At 47.2% G+C, this 25,511-nt stretch overlaps 1 pseudogene; it reads left to right on the top strand.

The window, feature by feature from the left end:
- The first annotated feature begins 11,276 nt into the window (after positions 1–11,276).
- Positions 11,277–12,852, top strand: LOC112442584 (small ribosomal subunit protein uS2-like; annotated as a pseudogene).
- Positions 12,853–25,511: the final 12,659 nt, after the last annotated feature.

The following is a 25,511-nucleotide window of genomic DNA, read 5'->3' as shown; positions in this document are numbered from 1 at the left end:
ATATTTTATCATGTGATCCAATTTTTTGTTTGGCTTCAGAATTTTCCTGTCTTTAACACATGCGCACACACACACACACACACACACACACACAGACATGGTACAGTTTTTTTAATGTGGAAAATACACAGAGGTCCAATGTAGCCATTAGAACCATTTTATGCACACAGTTCCATGGCATAAAGTACTGTCTTCCTGTAGGCACTCAACCTGCCCACCAACGCAGAGCGGCCAGCAAGCACAGAGGACGGCAGCCCAACTGTGCTGCCCATTGTCAGAACCCCCACAGCGCCCACCCAGGGCAAGACTCAACAATAGGTGCACCTCCCAATGGCCAAAGGAGAGCCCATCTGTGCTAGGGGAGGGGGCGGTGGCCAAGGGTGAGAGAGATGAAAGGAGAGACAAACGGGAAAGTCCACAGCACCTGGTATTTCCAGGTGGTCTTGCAACCAAGTACTAATCAGGCTCAACCTCGCTTTGGATTCTGAGCTCAGAAATTACCAGGTGCCTTCATGGTGCTATGGCCCTAGATGATGGCAGCCCTGACCAGGCACCCCAATACTCTGTGCTGTGGGGCCCTGCCATGCCAGCCTCACCAGCCCCTGTCAGAGCCCTGGGGTGCCCAGCATCTGTGGGCAAACTGCTCCTGACACATCCTTCAGCCCTGTGGAGGCCCAGCCATCAGGCTGTGACTTGGAGTTCCCAGGAGATGGTTATCACTCAGGGTATGTGGCCAGTGGCAATAGGGCCTGACCCTCTGGAAGTGAGTGGAGAAAAGCCCAGTGCTCTAATTCAATGCTGTCCTGGCACCAACTGAGTGTCTCTTGCTGACATCTTCACTGCTTCATCCAGATATTCCATGTACCACTCATGTTCCGGCTGGGGTTCTAGGGGCAGCCTTCACAGGGTTGCAGCCTTTTCCAGTGACCAATCCCAAGTGCCGATGCCTCTACTCTGGACCCTCACATAGGTGGTACCGCTATCAATGCTTAGGGTTAAAAACAGCAGATCTAAGATGCTGAAGACTTGTTCTAGGTCTTGCAAACAGCTCAGAACTGATGTCTGGTGGCCTTTAATGCTGTGACCTAAGACCATACCATCTACCAGCAGACATGTCAATCTCCAGATAATCAGAATCAGATTGATTAAGTAAAAAGAGGGACAAATGTGTCATGTTGGGAGGAGGGAGGTGGAAACAACACCCCTCTGCCTTTGTCTCCCTCCTTCCAGCTTCTCAGGGGCCAAGTCATCCCAATATTCTGTGTTCACATATTGTTCTCTTTTGACTTAGACAACATGGAGGGTCCCTGCCCCTCAAGTAGTAATTTTCTCAGTTTTGAGGGGTACAGTCATGAAATATCTTCCAGTGTACAAATAGAGAAAAGATAAAAATCACCCAGACCACTGGAGTTCCATATGAGGTGAGGGTGATATAAGGTCCCTTGAACTTCTGTTCTGGAAAGAGGGAGGGAGGAGGAAGAAAAAGCTAATCTTCAGTGAATGTAACCTTCACATGGGCTCTGTTTAGTCATTTTATCTGTACAGTTATTCAGTCATCATAACATTTACTCAAGGTCTTTTATCTTTCTGGCCCGATGTTCTCATGGAGCTCACAGGCTGAAGAGGTACTCAAAGTGAGAGAGTCAATTCCTAGGCAGGTTGATAAGAAGTCCGAGGGAAGCTGAGGAGAGAGGGGCCTGGAGTTCTCAAGGAGGAGGAAAGGACAAACATCTTTTTTTTTTTTTCTCTACATTCCTTAGTCTTAGTCACTTAAAGCATTTGTTTTTGTTTTGGTTTTTGTTTCTTTCTTTCTTTAGGCCCATAACTGATGACTACACAACTCAGTTTAAACTCTGTGAAAGAAAGTAAAGTTGCTCGGTCATGCCTGACTCTGCAACCCCATGGACTGTAGCCTACCAGGCTCCTTTGTCCATGGGATTTTCCAGGCAAGAGTACTGGAGTGGGTTGCTGTTTCCTTCTCCAGGGGATCTTCCCAAGCCAGGGATCCAGCCCGGGTCTCCAACATTGTAGGCAGATGCTTTACCATCTGAGCCACTTAAACTCTGTACTAGGGATCATATAACAACAATGTATCCTGCTTGAGGACAGTTTCTCCTTCCTGAAAACCTTCTGATTAATCCTGATATCTTAGAATGTATATTATGGGAATGGGTCTGGTAGGATCTTTCTGTTAAATTCTAATCCTGTTATCCTAAAATGTTAATTGTGGGAGTGGGTCTGGTAAAACTTTCACAAACTTGAGACATTCTTTTGATTTAATGTAGTAACTAATTTAAAAAGTATATACATCCCTTGCTAACACCATCAAGGGGGGGCACTCTCCACCCCCTTCTGCTGTCCATGACAGAAGCTTTCTCTGACCTTTTCCCACTGTCATAAAACTCTGCTACACAAACGCTCTTGAGTGATCAATCCTGGTCCCTGGTCCTGAAGCTAAATCTTCTTTGGAGATCCTGAATCCGACATCGTTCATAGTAAGCTCAATTGAATCTATAACAATCTCTTAAAAGCCAAATATAATCTTAAAATAAGCTATGCTGCTGCTAAGTCACTTCAGTCGTGTCCAACTCTGTGCGGCCCCATAGACGGCAGCCCACCAGGCTCCCCCATCCCTGGGACATGCCCTCTTGTGATGCGTGTCCCAGGGATATGCGTCACATATGACACTTCCTGCATGTCCCAGGGATATACGTCTTATGACACTTCCTGCAGTGTTCTCCAGGCAAGAACACTGGGGTGGGTTGCCATTTGAAAAATCAAAGTGAAGTCGCTCAGTCATGTCCGACTCTTAGCGACCACATGGACTGCAGCCCACCAGGCTCCTCCATCCATGGGATTTTCCAGGCAAGAGTACTGGAGTGGGGTGCCATTGCCTTCTCCAAAATAAGCTATAAGCCCTATTAAAATAAAATTCAACTGAGTAAAATTTTAAAATCTTAGTGCCTTTATTTAAAGATTTATGAATCAGGCAGCATCCAATTTAGCAGTTAGAACCTCTGAGGAGTTGCACAAAATAAAAGATTTTTATAGGCATAAGGGATCAGGAACAAGGAAGTTGTACTGGGCAAAGAATCCAAGTGGTTACTGTAAGGTTACTTTCCATTAGAGGCTGGAAAGCTTTCTCAGGCAGATGACTTAACTAGTGATAATCAGAAGATTCCTGGCTGACTGGTTCAAGATTTCATTTCTGGAAGAGCCAAAATTGCATTTACGTCTATTTTGCTAGCACGGTTCATAACTAAGCAACTCCTTTGGGGCCGTTGTCTTGTTTTTAACAGTCCCCCGGGGACAGCAACAAGGCTTACCACTGCTGGTTCTTCCCCAAATGCTGAGAGCGCATGTGCCCTGTGCCAGGCCTGTGCTGGGGGCAGGGACCCAGCCACGACACCTCACAGTCCTTGACATTCAAGAGGAGAGTAAAACAGAAAACCACCATACTTTAAAAAGAAAGGATTCTGCTGCTCCCACAGAGCTGACGCTGTGGAGGGAGACAAGGAATAAACAGAACAGCTTGTAGAAGAGTCAGCTCCATAGAGTGAAGGGCAGGAAACGGCACAGCGGGATGGGGGAGCTGGGGCAGGGTGGGGCACGGGGAGGAGAGGAGTCCTGGGACAGAGGACTGATGGGTGACGAGCCCCAGCGGTTGCTGACTGGGCCGGCCCTGGGGCCGTGAAGGACCGAGGTGGTAAGGGCAGGAGACATGGGGGAGCTGCCACTGCAGATGCACACAGGGACCTGTCTCTGAGGAGGTGACATTTAAGCTGCGCTCCAGGCCACTGTCCCCTTCCCTTGTCACCCAGAGCCAGACACCGAGGATGGCCGCTAACATGACGCGCACCAGCCAGTCCTGAGCCTGCGCACCCAGCTCACTGTTCCCTCCTGAGGAGTCACAGTCAAGGCCCCTGTGCTGAGTTCCCCTCCCTCCCTCTCCGGACAAGGCCGGTCCTTTCCCGTGTGGCCCAATGGCGTGGCCTGTCCCTCCTCTTGGGAACTTTAAGTCATCAACTCTCTTCTCGATGACAGTCGTCTCCTGATCTGTTTGCCTTATTATGCCTCCAATTTCCTATTAATACACTATATTTTAAATTAGCCAAGAATGACAGCACACTCTAGACACAGAGTGTCTTAACTGAGCACACTCAATTAAGTGTGGACAAATGGAGCATGAATTATGACACTTCCTGCAATGTCCTCAATCAGTTTAATGTTTATTGTGTGTTAAGCGGTGTTTTGTGTTTTCCCACCTGGTTAGTTTCCCCTGGGTCAGCTGTGCTTTCTTTCACCAACTCTTTCTCCCGGCAAAATTACTTGCAAGCACAACTGAAGTTCAGAATATGTTCAAATTGTTCCCTACAGGGCAGGCATCTTAGAGAAAACTTTACCGCAGCACTGCAAGGCGTCATGTCTTTCTCCAAGTTGGCTGAGAACGAGAAGAGTAGGACTTGTGTGGTTAGTCCCTCTGTTGTGCCCAGCTCCTTGTGATCCCGTCCTTTGAGAGGAGCCTGGCAGGTACAGGCCCTGGAGTCCCAAAGAGCTGGACACGACTGAGCAACTATATATTCTTCCAGATTCTTTCCCGTTACAGGTCATCACAAGATACTGAGTACAGCTCCCTCACTACACAGCAGCTCCTTATGTCACCTGGTGTACACACAGCAGTGTGTGCATACTGACCCCAAACTCCTGACTCACCTCTCCCCACACCCCCGTGTCCTCTTTGGTAACCATAAGCGTGTTTTCTATGTCTGTGACTCTACCTCTGCTTTGTAAATAAGTTCATCTGTATCATTCTTCAATATTCCACATGTGTGATGTCATACGATGCTTGTCTCTTTCTGTCTGACTTACTTCACTTAAAGTGAAATCACCATGTTCATCCATGTTGCTGCAAATGGCATTATTTCATTTGATTTTATGACTGAGTAATTTTCCATTGTATATATATTCCACATCTTCTGGAGCAAGCACTTCTTAGACTGTACAGCTTGACTTATTTTAAAGGAACAAAAATTGTGAGGAAACCTAAGTTTTTTTAGAGGTGGAGCATTTCTCTGCAATGATTCATATATCATTAATTAGCATTTAATGGATTAGGAGACCAAGAATAGTAGGTAAAACTGGTGTGTCGTTTTGTTTTATGTCACTTATGTCAAGTTCTCATGCTGCTGCTGCTGCTAAGTTGCTTCGACTCTGTGCAACCCCATAGACGGCAGCCCACCAGGCTTCTCCATCCCTGGGATTCTCCAGGCAGGAACACTGGAGGGGGTTGCCATTTCCTTCTCCAATGCATGAAAGTGAAAAGTGAAAGTGAAATCACTCAGTTGTGTCCGACTCCTATCAGGGTTAAATTATGTTCACAAAATACAGATTTCTTCTGTTCCTCTATTCTTGATTCTCTAAAATTATGTGGTGCTTTTGTAGTCAGTTGTTCTTTGCTTGCATAGCCTTCACATGATTTTCAGAAGTAATTCTTGAAAAAATTTATTTTATAGCCTTCCTTGCTTATTTTTCTTTTCTTATAGCTGCTTTAAATATTGGTCTTGAGAATTCATATTTTTCCAGAAAGTAGTCCATTTCTTGAATATTCTAGCATATTTGCAGTGTATATAAAGGGGTTTATATTCATTTTGTGGATGGGTATGAGATAATATGAAATATACATCAGACCTGCTGTCTGACACAGGACTCCTAAGTGTCTTGAAGTTTCCTGGGTGATAGAAATGTCTTTTGGTTTGTTTTCTTTGTATGTTTTCTGAAAGTGTTCACTTTGCTTTTTCCTAGTAGGAAATGATTACTTTTATAACAGATACTTTTGACGATTATTGCTAAGGTTTGTTAGTACAATTCTATGTGCCCTTTATTTTAAGGCTTGTGATTAGTTTCATCTCTCTCTCTCTCTTTTTTTTTTTTTTTTTAGTTTCAGCTCTAATACATGCATTTTCTGTCTCAGTTGAATGCCCTACATATTCAAGGAGGTTCCTTCACTCTGGCTGCTGAGGATTCTCAGCCCCACATGAATGTTGGACATTATTCAATGCATTCAGTTCAGTTCACCTCAGTTGCTCCATCGTGTCTGACTCTTTGCAACCCCATGAACCGCAGCGTGCCAGCCTTCCCTGTCCATCAGCAACTCGCTGAGTTCACCCAAACTCATGTCCATTGAATTGGTGATGACATCCAACCATCTCATCCTCTGTCGTCCCCTTCTCCTCCTGCCTTCAATCTTTCCCAGCATCAGGATCTTTTCTAATGTGTCAGCTCTTCACATCAGGTGGCCAAAGTTTTGGAGTTTCAGCTTCAGCATCAGTCCTTCCAATAAACACCCAAGGCTGATCTCCTTTAGGATTCACTGGTTGGACCTCCTTGCAGTCCAAGGAACTCTCAAGCATCTTCTCCAACACCACAGTTCAAAAGCATCTATACTTCTGTGCTAAGCTTTCTTTATAGTCCAACTATCACATCCATACATGACTACTGGAAAAACCATAGCTTTGATGGACTTTTGTTGGCAAAGTACTGTCTCTGCTTTTTAATATGCTATCTAAGATGGTCACAACTTTCCTTCCAAGGAATAAGCATCTTTTAATTTCCTGGCTGCAATCACCATCTGTGGTGATTTGGGAGCCCCCCAAAATAAAGTCAGCCACTGTTTCTGCTGTTTCTCCATCTATTTTTTCATCTATTATTTCAAATCCTAAAAGATGATGCTGTGAAAGTGCTGCACTCAATATGCCAGCAAATTTGGAAAACTCGGCAGTGGCCACAGGACTGGAAAAGGTCAGTTTTCATTCCAATCCCAAAGAAAGGCAATGCCAAAGAGTGCTCAAACTACCGCACAATTGCACTCATCTCACACACTAGTAATGTTCAAAATTCCCCAAGCCAGGCTTCAGCAATACATGATCCGTGAACTTCCAGAAGTTCAAGGTGATTTTAGAAAAGGCAGAGGAACCAGAGATCAAATTGCCAACATCCCCTGGATCATCAAAAAAACAAGAGAGTTCCAGAAAAACATTGACGATGTCAAAGCCTTTGTGTGCATCACAACAAACTGTGGAGAATTCTGAAAGAAATGGGAATACCAGACCACCTGACCTGCCTCTTGAGAAACCTGTAGGAAGCCACAGTTAGAACTGAACATGGAACAACAGACTGGTTCCAAATAGGAAAAGGAGTACATCAAGGCTGTATATTGTCACTGTGCTTATTTAACTTATATGCAGAGTCCATCATGAGAAACGCTGGGTTGGATGAAGCACAAGCTGAAATCAAGATTGCCAGGAGAAATATCAACAACTTCAGATATTCAGATGACACCACCCTTATGGCAGAAAGTGAAGAAGAATTAAGAGCCTCTTGATGAAATTGAAAGAGGAGAGTGAAAAAGTTGGCTTAAAGCTCAACATTCAGAAAACTAAGATCATGGCATCCAGTCCCACTCAATGCATAGATCTCCAGTAATCATTCTTTCCTCAAAAGTTGTTCCTGCTCATCCTTGTGGAATTTCACCTGTGTGTGATCAGATGACAGAGACTCAGCGGGCTCATTAGGCACTTGGAATCATTCTTTCTGTCTGAGTAGCTGTTTCTTTTCAATCCCCTGCCCCACACATATCATCTTCTGTGCCTCCCTGGCTCACCTGTGTTCTCAGATCAGGGCTTTGCTGGGCTGCATCTGGGTTCCCCTCCCTGTACCTGCAGCATGGAAATTGCCTGAAGGCAGACAGCCGGGAGCCATCAGATGGATTTGTGTATGCATCTTCACTCTAGGAATTTAGTCCTGCATGGCCTGCTGTCCAGGATCTGAAAACAGTTGTTCCCAATATTTTGTTCAGCTTTCTAATTACCAGTGCCAGGTGAGGAAGTTCAGATACTGTTCCTCTTAAAGCTGGAAGTGGAAGTCACATTTTATTTTTACAGACACCCTTTGAATCAGTAATTCTAAATCAGTTAACCATATATGTTTGAAAGTATCTTTTGCTTCATTTTCTCTGTTTTGCTCTTGCAAATGTAAAAACAAAACCAAATATCAAGAGACACACTAAAACAGGTTTTGTTTTCTGTTTTTCCTGGTTGAACTTTATGCCAACAAATCCTAGGTAAGGACTTAGGAAGCTGCAGTAAGTCAAGGCACCAGCAAGATCACAGGATCTGCAATCAATAGGGATCTTAATGGTACCAGAGAGCTTTTTTTTTTTTTTTTTTTTTGCCATGCCGTAGGAGCTGGATGCAGTAGTTGAGGGGCTAGAGGGATCCCAGGACCTTAATGACACCAGGGAGCCAGCTAAAATACAGGAGGCTAAGGCCAGGTACAGCAGGTTTGGCCAATGTGAGCTGAAACATATTTAATTCTGAATTTCCAGAACCATAACCTCAAACAAAATGTTCACCTTCTTCTGATATTCACATAGAAAGATTGCATAGAATCTTTTGCCTAGAAATTCTACTTCCATGGAAGAAAGCCACCAGGAAGATTGCTTGGAGAATTTAAGAGATGTGTGGGTTTCAGGTGGAGAAAGAGGAAGTGAGTAAATGACAACTGCGATTCAGAAACGGAAAGGGGTCTGTGCAAACCCAGCAGGCTCTCTTTGGTGGAAGGCAGGCCGTACGCTCACTGCTCCTTCCCCCTTTTGCTGAGGTCACTTTTATCATGTTTTAGGTAGCTCCAATGAAAACTTCAAGTACAGGGGCTTCCCTGGTGGTCCAGTGGTTAAGAATCTACTTGCAGGGCAGGGAACACCGGTTCAATCTCTGGTCCCCAGAAGATCCCACATGCCACAGAGAAATTAAGTCTGTACACCGCAAAGACTGAGCCCAGGCATCCTAGAGCCCAGCGCTCCACAGCAAGAGGAGCCACCAAAGCGGGAAGCCCAACCACCCAACTAGAGCACAGGCCCTGCTCGCTACAAGTGGAGAGAGCCTGCAGGCAGCAAAGAAGACCCAGGGCAGCCAAAAAGAAATAAAATTATGTGTAAACAAAAACCCCTTCAAGTACAGTGACCCTCAATGGCTCAAGTAACTCCTGCTCGATGTTCTCGGCACACTGGCGTGTGGGGTCTACAGGAACCCCCTCCTCCCGTGAAGGCCCAGCATCTCCATCGAGCACGTGTCTCCACCACTGTGCTGTGCCATCTCCCTGCTCACCTCTGCACAGAATTGCTTCTGATGGTGTCACTCTTTAGGCAGGGGAGTCATTCTTGTGAATCATCATCTAACAGTTAATATCTCACCTGCAATTTTATTTCTATATTCCTTAAAAGGAGTTCCTTAAAATCCCAATTGTATTCCTTAAAAGAGCGTTTTATCAAAATCTTGACTTGAACACCTATGTTTTTATTTATCAACTTTTATGTTTATGTCATGTGAAGAGTTGACTCATTGGAAAAGACCCTGATGCTGGGAGGGATTGGGGGCAGGAGAAGGGGACCACAGAGGATGAGATGGCTGGATGGCATCACTGACTCGATGGATGTGAGTGTCAGTGAACTCCGGGAGTTGGTGATGGACAGGGAGGCCTGGCATGCTGCGATTCATGGGGTCGCAAAGAGTCAGACAGGACTGAGCAACTGAACTGAACTGATGTCTCCTTCATTGTGTCCTGTGCTCTGGCTCAGCCTCTCTCTTGGCCTCTGCTCTTGGCCTCTCAGGAAACAGCGTACAGGATGTATTAGTTGCATCCGCCCTCCCCTCTCACTGGCTCTTTTCCATCCTCCCTCATCTCCGTGACATGTGTAACTCTGTGCACATCACTATCACCATGACACCCTCCCTCCCTTGGGAAGCCTGTTATCACCTTCCTGCTCCTTTCTCTGCTGCCCCGTGTGTGTCCCTGCCCAACACTCACAGCAGCCTCACAGCAGGCGCTCTCCCTCACTCTTCTCTCCAGAGTTCCTGCTGGAATTTCTGGACACCACCTCCCAAGTATTTACCTCTGACTCTGGCTTCTTCTTCCCTGGTGGGCCCTGTAGCATCTTCCCCTGAATGAAGACCACAGATAAAACCTAAATTCTCCTTCTTCCCCAGCTACCTTAGACTCCCCTGTGGATGTCTCCTTCTCATCCAGGCTCAGTGATTCAATATCATCCATGAACCATTTTTCTATACTCAACCATCTATCTGGCTGTATTGATACCATCTCCAGGGGAGTGGGTGGAGCAATGATGGGCAATGTTGAGATGGCAGGTAGAGACCAGGCCAGGCAATGAGGGCGTGAGAATGAAGGACAGTGCTAAGAAGAGGAGCAGATTATAGAGAAGTCACAAGGGTAGAAGAGGTTGGAGAATGTTTTTAAAAACAGACCAGGGAGAAATCTGGGAGAGGAGAGGTCGAGTCTTAGGAAAGAGAAATGATCATTGCATAGCTCCTCAGGGGGGTGGGGGTGGGGGAATCCAGCAACGTGCTAGTTTATGAGCAACATCCTATCAGATGCTGTATTTCAGTTGGAAATACTTCATGCTACAAATCCGTTACATTTGTAGAAATTCCTAATGCATTAGAAATTGATACATTTTCCTGCAATGGAATAAATTAGGCTAAGGTTATGCATTACATTGTTTATTGTGATGTCAAGATGTCATTTTATATTAGTGTTTATTCCAATGTGGACCAGTAAAGCGTATTATAGTACATCATCTATTCAGTGGACTGATTTGTGGAAAATAGTGTCCCAAGAGAGAATATTCCCCAAGATAGTGTCAGCTGAATATAAGCAAGATACGTAAAACATTGTGCACAGTATGCGACCATGTATGGTTTTAAATGTGGTTGTGCTCAGTCACTCAGTCATGTCCCACACTTTTGACACTATGGACTGTAGCCCACTGGGCTCCTCTGCCCATGGCGATTCTCCAGGCATGGATACTAGAGGGGGTTGCCATTTCCTGCTCCAGAGGATCTTCTGGACCCAGGGATTGAATCTGAGTCCCTTGTGTCTCCTGCACAGGGAGGTGGGTTCTTTACCATTAGCACCACATGTGGAGTGAAGAAGAAATAGATATTCATAGTTGCTTGTGTATCCATAAAATGACATTCTGGGCCGTCTCTCCTGATCCAGGGGTTAAGACTCTGCACTCTCATTGTAAGGGCCTGAGTTTAATCCCTTGTCAGGAAAGTAGAACCCGTATGCCACAGCTAAGAGTTCCCATGGAAAAGATACTGCAGGCACAGCCAAATAAATACTTAGAAAAAAATATAAGCCTCTGGAAATGATTCCTGAGGAAAAAAACACGTGGCTGACTGTGGAAGCAGCAGGGCCTTTACAAGAAGGGAGGTGGTAGGAAGAATAATGTAACATGAAGTATTTTATATTTCTAGGTTCTTGAACCTTGTACATGTATTGTAAGTTTCTCAGAAATGCCAAGACATTACAAAAAATTTTAAACCTCTAAAGAATAAAACTCACAGCGTTATTTCTACAAACTGAATTAAAGTCAAGTTTGTTTCATCAGAAAGATTATCTGGCTTCTCTAAAACATCTTCTCAGGCTTTTCTCACACTACCCAGACAGTGGTCCATATGGCACTGTCTGGATTCTTGTCATAACTTGAAGTGAATCTTTTACATTATCCTGGGTCCTTGATGTCCAGCAAATGAAGGAAGACGTCATCACGTTCCTTGCAGCAGGGGCCCACTTAGGTAGCACCGACCTTTACTTCCCAACGGAGCAGTACATCTACGGAAGGAAAAGTGGCTGCGTCTACACTAGGAATCCGAAGAGAACCTGGGAGAAGCTTCTGTAGGCAGCTCATGCCATCGTTGCCACTGAAAACCCAGCTGCTGTCCCTGCTGCGTCCTCCAGGAACCCTCGCCAGCGAGCTGAGCTGCAGTTTGCTGCCGCCACTCCTCTGGTCAGCCGCTTCGCTCCTGGAGCCTCCACTAACCAGACCCAGGCAGCTTCCCGGAGCCAAGACTCCCAGCTGACCACCCCTCCCAGGGCTGACCGCCAGCCTCTCCCAGAGGCATGTATGTGAAGTTCTTACCATGGGTCTGTGTGACACGGACTCTCCTCTGCACTCTGGAGAGGACCCATTCTCGGCAACCAGGGAGCTCAGTCGGTGGGTCTGACTTGGCGAATGCTCACCCGGGAAGTTCCACCCGTGTGCGGCACCGTTTCCTGTGAACACTCATGGGAGGTCGTGCCTGATCTCTACGTCTGCAGATTCTGAAGAGATTAAAAGGGAAGAGCAGGTGACAGTTGAGCAAGTTCTGACCAAGGAGGACTTCACCGTGAATGGGTCACTTCAGCAGCTGAGTGCAACGCTACTGGATCTGAGGTGCTGGCCTAGTCCACAGGCGGGCAGGTGAGCTCGCTGCCCACTCCGCAGATCCCCCGAAGGCTGGCCTGCAGCGCCCACTGCTCAGGCCACTGGACGGGTAGGCACAGCACTGCGTGGGCTTCAGCTGTTCTTTCACAGGCTCTTTTCTTGGGTGGGGGCTGTGCTGGGTCCTTGCTGCTGCACAGGTTTGCTCTGGTTGCGGTGAGTGGGGAGCACTCTGGTTGTGGTGCCTGCCTTCTCATTGCAGCGGCTTCTCTTGCTTTGGAGCGTGGGCCCCAGGACCCCCAGGATTCAGTGGTGGCAGAGCGTGGGCTCAGGAGCTGTGGCCCCCAGGCTGTGGAGCACAGGCTTGATGGTTGTGGTTCCCAGCCTTAGTTCCTCTGAGGCACCTGGGATCTTCCTGGACCAGGGATTGAACTCATGTCTCCTGCATTGGCAAGATTCTTTACCATGAGCCATTATGGAAACCCCACAAACTCTTAAAATAGAAATTGGTTGAGAGAGAATAAGCAGTTTCTAAATAAATAAATATGTCTACTCATGAGAATGTTCTGTGACTTTTGCTTTTTTCCTTTCACATAAGAGGAAAATTTCCTAATTCATAAATCATTATGTTCTTCCCTCAAACAACATTTGCAACTGCTAATTTTATTAGTTAAGCTTGATCCAATTTTTAAGATACTTTTCTCGCACTTTCCCCTATGCACTGTACATTCATTATCAATTGAAATAATATTTTATCATTGTTCAGTCACTCAGTCATGTCCAACTCTTTGCGACCCCATGGACTGCAGCACACCAGGCTACCCTGTCCTTCACCAACTCCCAGAGATTATATTTATATACTTCATATGGATGGGAAGATAATCAGTTGACTTCATCCTTGAATTATTTCTCTGAATCTGATATATTAATATTCTAGTAAGATATAAAACACTTGGCCGACTTCAGTATAATAAAAAATAATAGAATCAGGTGACCATATCTGAAGACTGATTATAAATGCAGCAGCCATGTTGATGAGGAGCAGTGACACACGGGGGGACATTTTATGTGGTGAGAGAGGGGCGCTGGCCTCAGGGATTTAAAGGGCTGCTTGAAAACAGAGTGGAACTCGGCTCAGTGGATGGACCTCCTGGGAGTCACTTCCCAGGGACACACAGGACAGAGTCCTGAGCATCCTGTGTGCCCACAAGGTGGTCTGAAGTGGTGGCCAGGGCACTCCTCTGCGTATCAGTGGAGATGGTAGCTGTATTGTGTGTCTGTACGAGTCTGTATAAGGTGACCCTGCGTGCAGAAAAGCAAATTTGACTAAATGGCAGTTGGCCTCAGCTCTAATAGTAAGATCTTTTCTTAAATCAATTTCTTTCTCCTCTCAGCTTCTCCGTCTGAAAGGAGTTACTCTTCATGAGAGCCATTCTCTTTTAATTCCCTTCTTCAAAGCCTCACATTTTGTAGCTTTTTTCCAGTAAGTATCTTTCCTTGTTTATTCTTCAGACAAGCTAAGCTAGAGTAAAATTTTCTTATTGGACTTTAAAGATAAACAAATACTTTTAAAATCAGACTTTCCAAAGGTTCTAAATTCGTTCATGTTCTCACTTTAGTATCCTCAATCCTAAGCTTGTAATGAGCGTTTTTACCTGATTCAAACACAACTCTGGGGGGTGAATTGGTGGCAGGACTCCACAGACCCCTGGAATTTTGAACTCTTGACAGTTAGATCTCCTTTTACAGAAGTGTTAGCAGCCAATGGAACAAGGAGCATATAGTGCCAGATTGCAGGGCTGACAGCGGGGAAAAGACAGTTTATTGATGGTAGAAAAGATCTGCCTTCTGACCAGCAGCCGCTGCTCACGGTGAGGCAAACCGGAAGTCCCTGCAGACGCAGAGACCCATGCGGAGGGAGCAGGATGCTTCAGCCACACTCGTTCTCAGCGCAGCCCTCAGAAAGGGGTCCTTCCTTGACCTGACTCGTGCTTCCTGTTTCTTTAACTCCCTGTGCTTTGGGGCTGCTCTGCTGAGTTGGACTCCCCTTTGCTTTTCCTAGATCCCCTTGGGGCCTTCTCACAAGGCCCGGCAGCAGGCAGCAAGCAGCGGCGCCATTGGGCAGGTCTGCTCCTGTGACTCCTCTGGCAGCCGTGCGGCTGGGACAGCGCGCTGAGCTTTCACCATCCCTCTCCTGAGACCAGAGGTCGGAATGTGATGGGACCAGAGGTCGGAAAGGGGAAGAGGGAAGAGCTGCCTTTGCTTTCTTTCACTCCTGGGCCAGGAGCTCTTAACCTGAGGGATTTGGAGAGCCCAGGGAGCCTGTGGCCTCCCTGAAGTGATGCATAAAATGAGTCTGTGCACAATCTTTTGTTCAGTAAAGAATAAATGCCCTGGATTGACCCCTTCCAAATATTTTATCTTTGTTCCTAGTCTGTACAGATCCTGTGCTTTGAAGCACAACACCGCCGCAGTGATTTCATCACATTTCCACTGCTGCCGGTCCCTAGTAAACCCAGCTTTCAGAATCAAGAGAAGCTGGTGGCTGACAAGGCTTAAAAACATCTTCTGAAGTACCTAGAATCAAGAGCATTTGACTGTACTCTACTGGAACGTTTTAAGGTGTGCTGCTGCTGCTGCTGCTGCTAAGTCACTTCAGTTGTGTCCGACTCTGTGCGATCCCAGAGACAACAGCCCACCAGGCTCCCCTGTCCTTGGGATTCTCCAGGCAAGAACACTGGAGTGGGTTGCCATTTCCTTCTCCAATGCATGCAGATGAAAAGTGAAAGTGAAGTCCCTCAGCCGTGTCCGACTCTTAGCGACCCCATGGACTGCAGCCTACCAGGCTCCTCCGTCCATGGGATTCTCCAGGCAAGAGTACTGGAGTGGGGTGCCATTGCCTTCTCTGATTTTAAGCTCTAGTAGTTTGCTTTTCACTTGTGAGCAGCTAGGTCCAATTGTTTCCAAACAAGAAAACCGAACTAAAGTCTATGTGCCTGACCAGGGTCACAGGACACAAACTACTTTAGGGCGGGTCCCAGGTCGGCCTGAGATTCTGTCATTACCAGGAATCAAAGTAGCAAAGAGCATCTGTGACACAAACGCTAAAGCGTTTTATTACTGGATAATTTGGGTTGGGACGGTTCCCTAGAGAAGAGAATGGCAACTCACTGCAGTGTTCTTGCCTGGAGATTTCCATGGGCAGAGGAGCCTGGCAGGCTACAGTCTAAAGGATCGCAAAGACTCGGACACGACTGAGTGACTTTCACTTTCTTTTTTCAGTTTGGATCTATGTAGAGGTAAAGTCTTTTCTGTGGATATTTGTAAATGCTTCCTACAGATCAGTTATATGGCTTTGTGTTCTTCTGAAATTGCTCCCATAACATTGATCTGGGCTTCATACACTTATGTACCAAATTACTCTGTTTTCTGTGCAATGGTGGTAAAACAGTTAAAAAGCAAGTAAACAAGCCAAAGCCCGTGAACTGTTTGAAACAGGCTGAAAGCGCCACCTACTGTCCAATCTGTAGAGGTGCCCGAGGAATGTAGTCTGAGCCTTATGGACTGAGAGCCACAGGAACTAGGATATTAAGGTAAGTTAGACTCACATCTAACTAAGCTTTCTACTTATATGCTATTTATAACGAGTATGTAGTTATATTTATGCTCTATCCTGAGCATTCTCAATCTTTGGTTACAGAAAGTAAGATATTGAAAATCACTGAGCTGTGACAGGTGTAAGAAAGTGTTTCAGGCTATCATATGCTTTCCACCGGTCCTGATTATCCCACACCAAAATGCCTTGAGAGTTCTGGAGCAAAAATGCTCTTTGCCACTTTTATTCCTAGGAACGACTGAGGCCCAGAGCTCCCTGGGTAGGCCCTCCTGCTGGGGACTTGACTGTATTTATTTTACATGTTTAAGAGACAACAGCAACAACAAAAAAGCTCTAAAATGGCAAAAGCTTTCGGGTACACCAAACGGTGGGCTTTGATGTTGGTGTGAGTGTTTTGTTTTTAATGGAACAATCCATTATAGAAGGGGCCAAAGTGAGTTTAGAGAATAAAATGTATATTTTCTTCCTCTGAGAGCTACTAATTAAACATGTCTTTACTATGGGCCTGGCATAAATTCAGACTTGCCTTGGACAGGTGGCTGACTTCCAGGCTGCCTTAAACCCAGCCAGTGTTCAGGGAGTGACCCAGTGACTGAGGGGACAGCAGCGTGCAGCCCGCATTTCACTGTTTGTGCTGCTCGTGTGCTCTTTCTGTCTCTAGCCCTTCAGCAGATATTCACTCTCTTCTAGGCAGCTTATCATTTGCTTGACTCTGAAATACATTGGTTTGGTTTTTATGATAAGCTGGTTCTGTACAATCATACGTAAAGTGTTTATTTAAATACAAACAATATACACTCTCGTTCAAGTTCCTTCTGAGTTAAAAGTACACAAAAAAAGTGGATAATTTAGAGTAAAAGTAGAATTTTTCTTTCATCCTTATCAAAGTGTCTGTGGTTTGTATGTATTTGTATGTATTTGTATGTATACAAATAATACATTTGTATGTATTCCTCCAGCTTTTTAAAAAACATTTTCAAATATATATTTATTTACACAGATAATATATGTTCATTTTTAGTTCAGTTAATCAAATAATGTGTGTGTTGTTTTACAACTTGCTTTAGTCATGTAACAGTATGACTTTGAGGTGTCACCATTTCCTGTTTGGGGGTTTTCCAGTGGTTTTCAATAGGAATATAAAAATCTTTCTTTAGAACAACACGATTCTGCTATAAGCAAACTAGGTTCATTTAGCACCCACATTCAGGGAAATTTAGAAATGTCTTTAGTTGCCCTGCGCATCCCACCATCAGGAATGGAGGAAACTGCCAGCAAGGAAAGTCTCAGTAATGAACACCAGGCACCCCTTCAGATCAGATCAGATCAGATCAGTCGCTCAGTTGTGTCTGACTCTTTGCGACCCCAGGAAGCGCAGCACGCCAGGCCTCCCTGTCCATCACCAACTCCTGGAGTTCACTCACACTCACGTCCATCGAGTCAATGATGCCATCCAGCCATCTCTTCCTCTGTCATGCCCTTCTCCTCCTGCCCCCAATCCCTCCCAGCATCAGAGTCTTTTCCAATGAGTCAACTCTTCGCATGAGGTGGCCAAAGGACTGGAGTTTCAGCTTTAGCATCATTCTTTCCAAAGAAACCCCAGGGCTGATCTCCTTCAGAATGGACTGGTTGGATCTCCTTGCAGTCCAAGGGACTCTCAAGAGTCTTCTCCAACACCACAGTTCAAAAGCATCAATTCTTCGGCACTCAGCTTTTTTCACAGTCCAACTCTCACATCCATACATGACCACAGGAAAAACCATAGCCTTGACTAGCCGGACCTTTGTTGGCAAAGTAATGTCTCTGCTTTTGAATATGCTATCTAGGTTGGTCATAATTTTCCTTCCAAGGAGTAAGCGTCTTTTAATTTCATGGCTGCAGTCACGGAGAAAAGGAGAAAAAGAGAAAAGAAAAGGCACCCCTTAACTCAGCTCTAAAGGAGGAGGGCGGGGCGAGGACAGCTCACTGGCTGGAGCGAAGGTCTTGTGATGCCTGTGTCTCCAGCCTGGCAGGTAGCAGCCCAGAGAAGCGAGGAAAGAGAGACAGTAGGAGGAGGACAGTGGAGGGCAGGAAACGGGCCTCCTGGCGGCAAAGCACACAGGTCGCAGCAGAGCCTGGGCAGAATGAGCGGGTCTGCGGAGGAGCCAACAGAGAGACACCCGGAGGAGGCTCCATTCGCTTACCCCACCCCAGAAGGTGCCCTGGGGCCCGGTGCGGGGTTGCATGGGTTCCTCTCACTAAGACTGTGCACTTCAGGCTGGTCTGGGGAACACACTTCTTGTTTCACTTGAGTGATTAAATATGCCTCCCCTGTAATTTCAGGTTGGGTCTTCTCTGCCTGCCTTCCCCTCACTTTTCACTCTGGCCTCAGTCTTCATTTTTTCTGGCAAACAAAATATGGTCAGCAGGCAGAGTTGACTGCATAAAAGGCAAAGGTCTGCCTCTGAGGAGTAATATATACTCATATTACTATGCTAGTTTATTTATATTTATTAATTTAATGTATTATAACATAATGCTACATAAACATATGCATATATAATGTAAATAAATATTAAATGTTATGTACTATTATTTTAATATAATATTTATATATCAATGATATATGTTAATATTAATAATATATAGGCTGATTTAGTTAACGACGCCCCTGGTGAGAAGATTAATGAAGACTAAAGAAGTCAGAAAAAAACAGAAATTTGAAGATCTTTGCTCAAACTCCATGCTCACGATGTAAATGGCGAGACATGCATGAAGGTTCTTGGCCAGGGCCCCTCACAGGCTTCTCCAGGCCCCTGTCATGGTCAGCAGTGAGAGAGGGAGCGAGGGTCCAGGCAAAGCCCTCAGGCCGAGGCCAGACCAAGCCCCCCGCCAGTCTCCTTCCTTCTGTCACCTTGCGTCACCTCCTCACTTACACTAGTGTAAACGAGTGTTATCACTTCTCCCACAGAATGAAGGGTGTGTGTTGCAGGAGAGCTGGAGCGAGCTCACTGGTGACACAAATCTTAAAACTATAGAGAGAGGGAGTTGGAGGGAGGGAGACAGATAAATAGACTTATGTGCCCTGGCTTTAGACTGTAGGGTGAAATTTATATTAAAACTGGTTAGCCTTTAGCTTGTATTCTTATCAGTGCCTGTATTAAACAATTGATCAGTCACCTAAATATCATAGAGTCTAAATCATAAACTAGGACTTTAAAATACTGTAGTTTTCTGTATTGCCAAATTGCACTTTTGAAACCAATGTTCAAATCATCCAGTGTCTTCTCTTTGTGTCTGGTCACACGTTCTCTTTTTTAACTTTCACTTTGTATTTGGGGTGTAGCCCGTTAACAAACAGTGTTGTGACAGTTTCAAGTGACACCAAGGGGAACAGTTCAGCCAAACACACACATGCGTCCTTTCTCCCCCACACTCCCCTCCCTTCGAGGCTGCTACATAGCATTGACATCCGTGTGCCAAACAGGGAGTCCTTGTTGATTCCAAACCAAAGCGGACATTTGTTGCATCATCAGAGACTCTGCAAGAATCTTTCCCAGAGGTTAGTGAGGAGTTTCCTGGAAAACACTCAGCCCACCCCCTGTTGCCAGAGGAAGAGTGTTTATATACGGGCGTTAGTTTTGGGAGAACTTGGTGAACTGGACCAGCTCGTACAGAGATGGAAACAGCTTGTCACCATAACACTGTCACCACTCCCCAGTAGGTTCAGCCTCCCCCGAATGCGCCCCGAGTCCTGACCGCTGAGCAGGCCAAGCCCACTCTCAGCCCCCAGCACCTCCTCCCACAGGGCCACGGCCCGCACGAGCCGGAGGGACTGACCGCTCGTCCCCTCCTCCCCCTACCCAATCCTCCCCCTACCCAAGGGGCTGCCCGAGCCAGCTCCCTGCTCTGGTTGAAGGAGGAAGAAGGCCCAGCAGCAGCCCCAGAAGAAGTGCACAGGGGCCCCTCCATTCCCAGGAGTGCAGGCTCATTGTGCAGGGCCTAGGGGACACGGGGGTGGGAGGAGCCTCAGCACTGGACACTGTGGGAGCTTGTCCGCTGAACAGACTCAGGGACTGTCTGTTGGCCATGGGATCTGAGGAACAGGAGAGATTTGGATGGACTGGGCTAGCTGGGAGGGTTTCCCATGGTCTAAAGCACAGGCTGTGTCTCTCTGGGCTGAAAATGTTAACCGCTGAACACTAGCTCCCACCAAAAGAGGGTATTAGTTAGAGGTGTCCTGAGATGTAAGAGCTTCCTAGGGAGACAAGAGGAGATACTAGGAGGATGTGAAATGCTTTGTAGAGCCTGAACCACATGCCCAGCCTTCTGACCACAGTTTTGGGAGGTAGCAGTTTCTTATGCATGTCCCTGGTGGCTCAGATGGTAAAGAATACACCTGTAATGTAGGAGACCTGGGTTCGATCTCTGAGTCGAGAAGATCCCCTGGAGAAGGAAATGACAACCCATTCCAGTATTCTTTCCTGGAAAATCCCATGGACAAAGGAGCCTGGTGGGCTGCAGTCCATGGGGTCACAGGGACGTGATTGAGAGACTGACACCCTTTCAGGTGAGGGCAGCTGATTTGCTTGGGCCAGATCAGGGAGGGTCACAGTGAGTGCTGCTTCTGACAAGTAAAAGAGTCTTTGGGCCTAGAAAAGAAAACAGCAGTCTCAGAGGCCCTTGCTGAATCTTATAACTTCAGGGTCTTCAAACTTTAAGTCCCGCCCTGATGCTCCAGGCTGGTTGCATCTACCTGGGACTTATCACCCCTTGTCCAGAGGATTTATCACCCCCTGCCCAACTACACATGCCATCTCAACTAAAGAATACCCAAAACATCCCGCCTGACTAACATTTCCCTTATCGCTTCCACAAACCTCCCTTTAAATATGAAGCCTCCCTGATCCCTCTCAGGCTCAGCAAGGTCCTTAGGCTGACTGCTGCCCCTCCTTGCCTGAATAAAGGTAACCTACTTCTGTTCCATTGAGGTCCTCTCTCCTTTTCTGCATCAGCCCAATCTATATCTTGCAACCAGCACTGTGTGAGGGAAGAGGGCAAAGAGGTGCCCCCTGGGAGTCAAGACACAGGCTGCTTTGTCAGCAAGACAGCCGTGAGGGGTGGAGTGGGCACCCTGTGGGGCCTCTCCCGCTGTCCCCGGGTGCCCTGCAGTTCCAAGCTTTGGTCTGAAAGTGTCATAAAGAAGGACCCTTTGTATCCTACCTATTACGAGTTAACCACTAAAGGAATGTTGCCTATAAGCTTGTATATAAAGTCCCATCTCTGGGAGCCCTGCATCCCAGGTAATGAGCACCCAGCTAAAATAATAACTTTGTTTAACTCACAGGAAACTTCCTGCCCAGACTCACCTGTGAATCACGGCAGGGAGGCAGACATTAACACATCCCCTCTGGAGCCTGATCAGAATGAGGAAATATTTGACTTTCCTCCCCTACCACCTTTGAGAATTAAGATAAAAGAAGCCTGAATTCTAATTCAGGCAAGATGGGTCCTGGGACAAGAGTCCTGAGTTTCTGAATAAAGTTGCTGTTCCTTGCCCCAAGAACTCATCTCTCAATTTATTGGCCTGTCGTGAGGTGAGCAGGACAAGCTTGGACTCGGTTACAGAAGAGCTGACAGTCTTACTCTTTTTTAGGAAGATTTCCATTTCCATTCATTTAGTCATTCATTGTGTATTTGAGTCCTGCTCAGAGCCAGGCCCTGCCAAACTCACCCTTGCAGACCCAGCTCAGACCTCACCGGGTCCACGAGGCCTTTCTTCATCCCATGCTCTGCCCGCACAATTTTCTGACACACCCAGGACCCCTCAAGTCTTTAAGCACACTGCGATGAGCTCTCCAGCTTGTGAGCCCTGTGAGGACCTCGAACAGATGCAGAACGGGGCTCAGAAAACGTGAAGATGACCAATATCATATCAATGAGCTGGTCAAACACAAACCAGGCTTAGGTCACATTCACCAAAGGTCATCTTCTTCTCCCTCCTTCCAGAGACAGAGTTTCAGAGGGACCTTTACCAGGAGCCCAAGGATCTTCTCTGACACTAACCTCATCCAAAACATTAACAGTCTGGGTGAATTTTATTTTCAATTTTATTTCTTTTTACACTTGAAGTCACTTCGTGACTATTCCACTGAATACTGAGTAACTTAATGATCACTTCTGTTGTGTCTGGGCCAAGAAAGCCCAATACAGGGGTAGGATACTGAGGAGGAGAAGGCCAGGGGAAGGAGTGGGGGGTGAAATAGCAGAGGCAGGTGGCGCCCACCCTGTCCTCACTGCCCCACCCCAGGGGTAGGATGCTGAGGAGGAGAAGGTCAGGGGAGTTGGCGGGAGGACAGCAGAGGCAGGCGGCACCCACCCCCTTCCTCACTGCCCCGCCCCACCCCCTTTGTACCTAACCAATCTGACTGTGATTACCAGGGTCCAGATATCTCCTTGCTGATGTTCTGTCCCTTAGAGCCAGCTGTAGAGGTCACAAGAAAAAACCTAAGTTCTGGAGCCCCTGTGTGATCCAGGAGCAGTCACCTATGCCTTCAGAGGATCAGTTTCTGACCCACAGTGATGCTCTCCCAGGGTCGGGCATGAGTTGGTGGCCAGCCCTGCTCACCGTGAGATGCTGCAGCTCTTACTGTGCCCTGAAACCCCTCCCTGCAGCCTGGCTGTGTTCAGGGAACGCCTGGACAAAATAGGCATGAGCAAGTAGGAGAGAGTGGGCGCTTCCAGGGCAGAGGAGATACAGAGAAACTTGATTTCACTCTGGCCACTTCCAACTGGTCCCAGCCTAATGCCACTTGTCATACACCCTGAGTGGACACGATCTCCTGGGAGCTCAGAGGACTCTCCTGAGAGCTGAGATGTGGCCCTGTGGAGGACGGGGCTGGGATAGCCCCTCACATGAGGCTGGGGCCCTGGGGCTCAGAAGCTGGCCGGGGGAGTGAAGCTGGGCCTGGCGGGTTTGCACTGCAGACTGTCGGGTGTCTGGCTGAAGCTGCTGGCATCCGTGGTCACACCTCCCTCAGCCATCTGACCGTTTCTGATCCCAGCAGTTAAGCAGGGCTGGTCTGGCAGGCAAACAGCTGAGATGGGAGCTCAGCGTGGGCAGCTCCTCCACCCGCCTCTGCTCTCCTCTCTCCTGGTCTCTCTTCTTCGCCACCTCTGCCCACCCCCCCCCCCACCACGTGGTTCTCTTCTTAGGCTGCCATGGGGAGGCCTGCGTGGAGTCCTGGTCGGGTGGGTGGCACAGAGGGTCCCGAGAAGGGGTGTCGTGGCTGGGCTGGTTGCTCTGTGCTCGCCGGTGGCTTAGGGTCATTGAGGCAAAGAGGTTCCCTGCATAAAGACGGTTCCTAGTGATGTGGACAGAGTGATAATGGTAATTTTATATTCTGTGAGTTTTTCACAATTAAAAAGAAAAGAACTCGGGTGGGTGGGTGTGTATTATAATAGCCTAGAAAGGAAAATTCTCAAGTCAAACAGAAGAATGAATCATGTGCTAAACATAGATGAGTCTCAAAGACATAGCACCAAGTGTAAGAAACCAGCATACGTGGCCAAAGTTGTACAAATCCATGTACTTTAAATATGCAGAATAGGCAAATCATTACGGTCAAAAAGCACACAATTGCCAAAAGCTGGGGGAAGGTGGAAGGGGAAGTGCCTGTTTAGTGAGTAGTGGGTTTCTCTGTGAGGAGATGAAGTGCTCTGACTTAGATAGCGGTGATAGATGCACAGCTTTGCACACAGATGATGAATCACTGAGCTGTACATTTTACAGAGTAAATTTTATGATATGTGAATTAGATTCCAACTTAAACATTGTGATTGATAAAGGATTTTTTTTTTTTAAGAATTCACACAAGAAACACATCTTATCCTGAGTTTTGTTTGGCTCTCACCCTTCTAACGTCTGTAGGCAAACAAACATCTGGACAGGGATGAGGATTCAGGTTTCCTCCTTCAGGGACTGACTTCTCTGAGCTTCCCTTCATCACCAAACAACAAGGATCCTCAGCCTCCGCAGGAGCTGCTCTCCATGTTCCTACCGTCCCCTCTCCTTCTCCTCCCCCTGCTCTCACGGGCTTCCTCCCTCCAGCTCTGCCTCCTGAGTTCAGTCTGGGCTCCTCTCACCAGGGCTTTTGCTGGGCTCCTGACCCCCCTCTGATTGCAGCCTCTCCGCCCTCCTGTTCGCTTTCTCCCTGTGATAACTGATCTGCTTTAACTGCAGTTCTGAACTTGTGCGTTCTCTACTCACAGCATCTGAGTGGCTCCCACTTCCCAGGAAGGATAGTGGCATCCCAGGCCAGGCTCTAAATGCCTTTCACTCTCTCTCCCCTGCCCCCTGCCTCTGCCAGCCCTCACCCCCTGCATCCACCCCGCAGTCCACACCAACTTTGACATCATCCAGGAGTTGAGATGAACGCTCTGCCTTCACATCTGCCTTTCTGGGGGAACCTGCTCTCTGTTGCACCTACCACTGGCCCCGGCTCTGGATTCCTGGCTGCTGAACTGCTTGTCTCCGAGGCCTTGGCTTGAAAACCATCTGCTCTGCTGATTTTCCTGACTCCCTCGGGCTGTGTTGTAACTCCTTGTCTTTCTTCTGGTCCTGTGTGCCTTTTCTCGGTGAGCACGTGCCACATGGTGGGGCACTTATGTCTTGTCTGACGCCCCTCTTAGGCCCAGGGCTTCCTGAGGACAGGAATCCAAGCCCCATGACTCTCCATGACTCTCTGAGGCCCGGAGGTGCTCACTGCTCACCTGCATGGTGACTGAAGACTGTGGCTCCCCCGTCAGGCTTGCAGAGCCATCTGCCTCTCATCTCAGGCGCTGTCCGTGCTGTGGGGGAGCAGCTTTCACTCCAAGAAAGCCCCCCACCCTCTTGTTGCAGAGACAGGCTCTGGGAGGCCCGGGCGTCAGGGGTTGTGGCTCCGGGCTCTACTGGAGCAATAGTCGTGGTGCGCGGACTTAGCTGCTCCATGGCGTGTGGGATTTTTCTCGATCGAACCTGTGTCTCTTGCGTTGGCAGGAAGATTCTTTACCACTGAGTCAGCAGGGATGCCTGATATTACACATTTCGCATTTCTGCCAATTTTGCTGAGGCCCAAGTGTTGGGGGCCAGAGTGAGGTACTCCGCCCATGGCAAAAGTCATGAGGAAGGAGGCTCGATATACACAAAGGCGGGATCGAGCCTCAGGAGTCCCCCTGGAAATCCTCGAGCATCTATCCCCATAACCAGAGCCTGCCTGTTTTACTACTTTGTGCTCTCACCTACACCTCTGACTTTACCGGGGGCTGTCCCCCACCACCTCTTTCGGAGAAGGAGTTAACTTAGAGCTCCAGTTAATAAAAACTCCTGGGCATGACAAGAGTGTTTTAACCTACAAACTCCTCTGAAGGTTCTCTAGCCTGCCTGACAGGCTCATCCAGCCACATGTGATTGCTCACAGCCTCCCAACCGTGAGAGGCACGAGATGCTTTAAATTTTCTAAAAACGGGTTCCTTAGAAAAGTTAGAAAACTATTAGTATAAGTATAATGGGCTGATTAGAAATTGTATTGGTGAAGGGTTTTTTCATTTGTTGAGCCAATGTTTGTTGCTAAGTCTCCACATCCCCTGCCCTTA

This window comes from Bos taurus, chromosome 19, assembly GCF_002263795.3.
Source record: "Bos taurus isolate L1 Dominette 01449 registration number 42190680 breed Hereford chromosome 19, ARS-UCD2.0, whole genome shotgun sequence".
Taxonomy (NCBI): Eukaryota; Metazoa; Chordata; class Mammalia; order Artiodactyla; family Bovidae; genus Bos; species Bos taurus.
This window is presented reverse-complemented; position numbering and strand designations above follow the sequence as displayed.